Source organism: Hydra vulgaris, chromosome 15 (genome assembly GCF_038396675.1).
Source record: "Hydra vulgaris chromosome 15, alternate assembly HydraT2T_AEP".
In the NCBI taxonomy this organism is placed as follows: Eukaryota; Metazoa; Cnidaria; class Hydrozoa; order Anthoathecata; family Hydridae; genus Hydra; species Hydra vulgaris.
The window spans coordinates 40907962-40914872 of NC_088934.1; positions in this window are offsets into that span (position 1 = coordinate 40907962).

A 6911-nucleotide genomic window follows, 5' to 3' on the forward strand; every position below is an offset into this window, starting at 1 on the left:
AACCACTTTTATTGAAATTGGAGTAGAAATCCAAATATTTATAATTAAAAAAACATATTAACACTTTCGCGACTGAGTTAAAAGCAGCTATATGACTGCGCATAAAATAACAAACTAGGATCAGGATCAATTAAAAGAGTATAAAATAAAAACTACTAATCAGAATTTTACAAATAAGACCTTGTTTTTTTTTCAAAGAATTGGCTTTTAAAAATTAAGAAACTTAAAATCTTTTTTCATTAGCTTAGTAACGTGATTAAAATATATCATGTTGTAATTAACAAAAATATATAGTTTCTTTATGTAACCTTAAACAAATAAAGAAAAAATACATCAACATATCGTTATTGATATTAAATAAATGAGGCATTTATAGTGGCGATTAAACAAAAAAAATCTCCACCATTATCATTGAAAAAAATATCAAGGATTTAATTTTGACAGTTTGTTTAATCTATTTTTAGTCATTTTTTAAAATTGATTTTTGAGCGATCTTTAAATGCAATTAACAAATGGTTTGAAGCATTAACTTAAGAAATTATTCACAATTCAGGTTTTACCCAATTGCTTTATATGTTTTAAAACATTTAAAATTTTTTATGAACCGCTATACGGGTCACTCATCACGAAAAGGTTAATTAATTCAAAATAAAAATAAAAATTAATTAAGAAAAAGTGGTTAAACTACACGAATCTAAAATAACTCAACTTTGGACCCCCTTAGAAAGTTCAACCGCATTGAAATGGTTTAGGACTATGCTTGCAGGGCTGTCCCGAGGGCAGGGCGTAGGGGGGTGAAGCAAGAAAAGTAAGTTTAACTAACATACATGGGCGCCAGCAGGATTTTTTACAAGGGAGGGGGGGTTTCAAAATAAATTTCAACAATGATATTTAAAAAACTACATAAATGCATCAATTAATCAATTCATTTTATTAGACCAGTGATAACAGAAAATTAAAGAAAATGTAAAAATAAAAATACAAAAATTAAATCATTGTTATTTAGTAAATAGAAATTGTAGTCGTCTACGTTTACTGCCAAACTTATTTACAATTTGTTCCATAAATTCAGATTTTCTGGAGCGTATTTTTTCACGATGCACGCTCAGCATGCAAAGTTCACAAACACAAACGTTCATTGGACCTGGTTAATCGTAGTCTTCACGCGCTGCAATGTACTAAATGATTTTTCTTCAGTACATGTTGTTGTTGGCAGTGTTATTAAAATGAGCAAAGCTTCACGAACTGCAGGGTAGAACACAGTCCTTGGTATTAAATCTGTGAATTCGTTCATTGTGTTTTGAAAAGATTGAATGGCCCAAAAATTAAACCAAATTACACTATCGAGTTTAAAGTTATTAATTTTGTATACTTCATTGACAGTTGAAATTTTCTCAATGAATTTTTCACGAGTTAAAGTTCTTTGCAGGATGAAGTAAACAAAGGTTAAATTGGGCAATATTATCTTCTGAGAACCGCGTTTGAAGCAAATCGATTAATGAATCGAGATAAGGGATATACATAGCCTGGCGAAAGTATTCTTCGACATTTGTATTTGTTGCTCCACAGTTGTTTCGGTATAACTGTCTTGAACATTGCCTTGGTGGTCTTAGCTGAATGTTCAACTTTCCATACAACTGGATCACTCACTTGTAGCTAACTGCAATGAAATGCATATCTGCCTTGTTACGGTGTAGATTTATAATCAAGAGCGATTCGTGAATATGTCTCTGTACTTGTGGAAGGTCTAGTTGAATGGCTTGAAGTGCTTAAGTACAGGGTTCCAGGAAAGCTGAGTAAAATGAAATGATAATTAGTCCAAATAAAAAAGTTGTTGAGCTGGATGCTAACAACAACTGATATGCCGAATGACGTGTGTTTCCGTTTGCTTTGTTAGATAACACATCCAGCAGGGTAACAAAACACTCGTATGCTCTTATACTTTGCAGTCCATCGAGTCTCACTGAGAAGAGGAACGTTGCGTATCATTGACTTTCTCTTAGGACTTTTACGGAAAAATGCAATAATTGACTTGATAGTACCAATTGTATTGCGAATTTGCGGAAGTGCACTCAGATCATTTACAACCAAGTTCAGTCTATGTGATGAGCAATGGAAAAAAGCAGCCTTTGGATATTTCATTCTGGTTCTTGATTGGACGCCGTTATCCTTTCCTGTCATGGTTGAGCAACCATCGTATCCCTGACCTAACAGATCTAAATTGAGACCCAATGATAAACACTTGCTTAATATGGCGTCGGAAATTGAAGCTGCAGACATGTTTTTCTGTGGAACAAATTCAAGAGATTCTTTGTTTGATGTGATTTATATTTTCCATTTTTTGCAGCACTATCAAGGTAATTTTTTATAATCTTATTACCAGCCTCAATTTGAAAGTTCAATAGCTGATGCATATTTCCTTTACTTCCTTCCCTCGCAGAGCCAAATCACTTGGTCCACACAACAAAATCGCTGAACGGATAGAAAAGAGCTTCTGTCTGTTAAACTAAAAAGCTTCAACAATGCGTTTTATAGAATCATCAAGCTGACATAAAATTTCCTTGTTTGGATTTCTTCTCACTGCCATGAAGTTTTCAGCATCTTATTGAGAACACATATGCCATGATGATGAAATGTGATTTCGAGCACATTTGTTAAAATCCTTATATTTTTTTAAGGCTGTAGTAATAAATGCACCTTGAAAACCTCAATGTACTTTTTGTGGGAAAAGAATGCAATATATACAAACAGCACCTTTTAGTTTTGAAGAGTACGCCAGTCAAGGAGCATATTGAACCAACCATGCATGTCTAAACCGTCGCTTTCCAGCTTCATGTACTGGCACATCTTTTTTGAAATCATAAGTTTCATGGGGCTTGAATGGTTCGGTTAGTATTTGATACTTGAGATCATCATTTGTTCTAGCTGTTGCCTGAATATAAAGTCCAACATCGAAAACTGAGTTATCGTTATCATTTTTACATTCTGATGATTTATCTGCAATCACAACTACTGACGTTTTCTGCATGTTTCCGTTGCATGCATCAACACTTTGTTGATGTCTTGCATCACAATAGCTTTCACTTGGTGCCACTACCGGTTGAGGAAGAGCAATGTGCTCCTGTAATTTTTTGGAATCATCTGTTGTTGCAACACGTTTAAAACTGAAGTAATCCAAAATATTACTACTTAGTCGTTTTTTAAACATTTTTTTCAGTATTCTGAAAAAAAAAAATTGTAAAAACCTAAATTTAGAAAAGTCCACAAAATTAAATAAATTGAAGAAACTTTTTTTCAAAATTTTTTTTATTATATCAATCATATATATTTCTGAATAAAGATTTTACATTCATGGTTGTTTACGATTAGTTAAAAAACTAATGTAAAGTAAACAAATTTTTAAAAGTTTACATCTTAATTAAGTTTTTATATAATTTAATTAAGTTGAAACATCTGGTATAGTATGTAAACTTATCCTTATAAATTTCTTTATATTTAATTACAATATTTCTAAGGGTTATATATACCCTCGTTATTCAAGTAATGTAAAAAAACGTTAAAAACAAACAAATAATAAAACTTTAATGTAATGTGTTCTTGCGTCTTAAATAAGAAAAATAATGTTTCCAAAACGACGATTAGGCTTGTTTTTTTGAGTTATTAATAGTTGAAGGTTTTTTGGTGATTTAAAAACTGGAGTATAGCCTGCACTTTTAAATGCCTTTTTTAATTGATTATTTAATTTTGGTACCCATGGTAGAGAAATACAATTAAGTTCTAGTTTTTTGATGTTAATGTTGTTTTGTCGATTATTTTGCTTATTATTTTTTATTTTTTTGACAATGTTTTGAAGTATTATTTTATTATAACCATTTTCTATAAACATTTCTGTAAGAAACTTTATTTCATGGTTTATGCGTTCTTTACTGCATAATGCAAAAGCTCTTTGGATAAAACCTTTAAATACACCATAATTTTTTTTTGGATCGTGACAAGAATGCGGCTTTATTTGCACATTATTGCATCTTTGCGATAGATATTAAAAAGATATGTTCCGGATTTGTTATTGGTTATTGAGAGATCAAGAAAATTTATTGTGTGTGAATCACTTTCTTTTTCAATTGTATATTTGATATTTGTGTGTTGATTATTTAACAAGTCGAGAAAACGTTCTGACTCTGCCTCATTTATAAAACGGGAATGGATATCGTCTACATACCTTTTAAATAATTTTAAACATATTGGTGGTGTAAGATATTGTGCCTGTATTAACGCTTTTTCTTCATAATGTTGCAGAAAACTCTCTGCCATTACTACCATTAATGATAAGCCTATAGGACCGGCATCTTCTAATGTGTGTATGTTTCTTTCATGTAAAAAATAACTGTTTGACAAACACAAATCTATAAGTATTTTTATTTCTGAAAAAGATGATTTTGAATTAAAGACAGGACTGTTACGGAGTTGTTCTAATAAAATATCGATTGATTCTTTAACTGGTATTGAAGGGTAAAGATTAATAATATTGAAGGAAACTTGAAATTAACCAGGATCGATAATCCATGATTAAGCACATTCAACAAATTGTTTTGAATTTCGAAGTTTTGTTTTGTTAAGATTGGAGGTAGGTTGAATGAGATTTACTAAATAATTTGATAATTTATATTTAGGTGATCCTATTGTGCTTACTATAATTCGCATTGGGTAGTTATTAGTTGGTTTGTGTGCTTTGATGACACCATATAATCGTAGAGGAGTGGCGTCACTAGGATAAATTGATCTATATTCATTTTTTGTAAACTTTGTTTTCAGATTTCGTAAAGTATTCTGAACTTTACGAAGGAGTTTTTGAGTTGGATCATAGTTTATGATTTTAGATTTTCCAAGTTGTTCTTGAATTTATTTAAGAGCATCGATTTTATTAATTCGAACAAGAGCCTTTATAAAAAAGCTTCCGCCATCGTGGAAGTCATTGCATTTGATAGTAACATTTCATTTAAACTGTAGTCATTTACATTACGGTGAGTAAACTAAAATTGAACCTGTCATTTTTTTTTGAAAAGGACATAAGTCCAAAACTTTTAGCAGTTAGTTTATAAGTTTGAATTAAAAATTTCTGTATGATTTATGTTTTTTTTATAAAAAATAAAAAATACATAAGTTATATATGTTCTTTATTTATCTACTTCTATGTTTAATTTCTTTAACAACCTAGACATTATTTTAATAAAAATCAAATTTTTGTTGATTTTGAAAAGTTTTAGTAAATGGACTTGTGTCCTTTTCGAAATGACAGGTTCAATTAGTTAAATTGATGAGATATCAAAGTAAAATCTTTTAACAGTTAAAATAGATTTTGTGAATATTAAAATTTGTTATTTTGCTTTTCCAGAAAGAAGGAGTGGGGGGAGGGGGGAGAGGGAAAGCAACCGCCGCCCCCCGCCTTGACCTTGCCTGCCGGCGCCCATGCTACATATACTTTTAAAATAAAGTATTTTATTTTTATTTAACTGCTCGAGTTTTAATAAACCTTTTGTTGAATAGTTACAATTACTAATGGTTGAAAATATCAGATAGAATATCTTTAGAATAATTCTTTTTTTAATGTTTTAATAAAAACCATTTCAGTGATTTTTTTGTTTTTTGAGTGAAACTTGTTTGTTTTTTTTTATTGTCGGTTACAAGCATATTCCCAACTAACCATTTTTATCATTTAAAGAGTCCTTTTTTAAAAAAGTTGCTGTATTCCGTAATTGAAGTTGAAAAAATATTTGTTTTTCATTTAATTGCTAATCTTTTCGAGGACAGTGTATAAATTGCGTACGCACGTTTCTTATTAGTAAACTTTAACTAAAGTATATAAATCCTATCTTGTTTTAAATGATAATTACTAATGAACTTCTATCCATTTAATATCATTTTTTTAATATTTAGTTTAAATAAGGTAAGTCTCCAGTTGAGTGAGTTTAATAAAATCCAGAAAATAATTTGTAGGGGAACCTGTTGTACCTTTGACCACTTTTTTCTTTAAGGCGTTTTTTGCGTAGTCTATTGAGTAAATTTAAACCATTCAAACTATATAATATTCTCTCATATTTTGCTCAAAAATTATACTTAGGGCTTTTTTTTCATTCAACCAAGAAGTATCTTTTCCCCGTGTTTTAAAAAAGAATTCAATTGGTCAAAGGTACAACACGTACGTTTTACCTTTGACCGATGTGCGTTGTTCCATTGACCAAAATGTTATTATTAAAAATCATGCAATGTTTGAACCTCTTTAATGTTTTAGTTTGTTATATATTATATAGCAACTTCTGGCCTACCATATGTCAATAAAAAAACAAATCTAACTATTTTATAATCAATCCTGATTGTCTAAAAAAATTAGAAAAATCAATCTCTACAATCTTGCAAAGACTTGTGTATCGAAGTTATAATACTCAATATTATTAATAGTATTACTAATTTTTTTAAATAAAATCAGTTGTTATAACTATTTAGATAAAGTCACATATTTTCTTTAGTTCTTGTTGGTCAAAGGTACAACACCCTAGTCTGGTCAAAGGTACACGAGATGGGTTTCTTTAGCAACTATCGTCTTAATCACCATTTTCGGTCAGACATAATCATCCAAACTTTTCCATAACAAAAAAATGATGTTGGGTAATGTTTATAATGTCATTGATGAATCAAACAACAATTTATCACATTTTTAAAGTCAGAATAAGATTAACACAAATATTTACTTTTTAAGAGCCAAAACTTATAATTACTTGTGGATCGATACCATCTATCCCAAGTATGATGTTTTACGGTAAGAAGAGTCATCAATACTATTATTTCAAATGGCACTTGACGTTTTTTTTTAAATAATAGTAAGCCGACAGAGTAGAGTGACCAAAGGTACAACG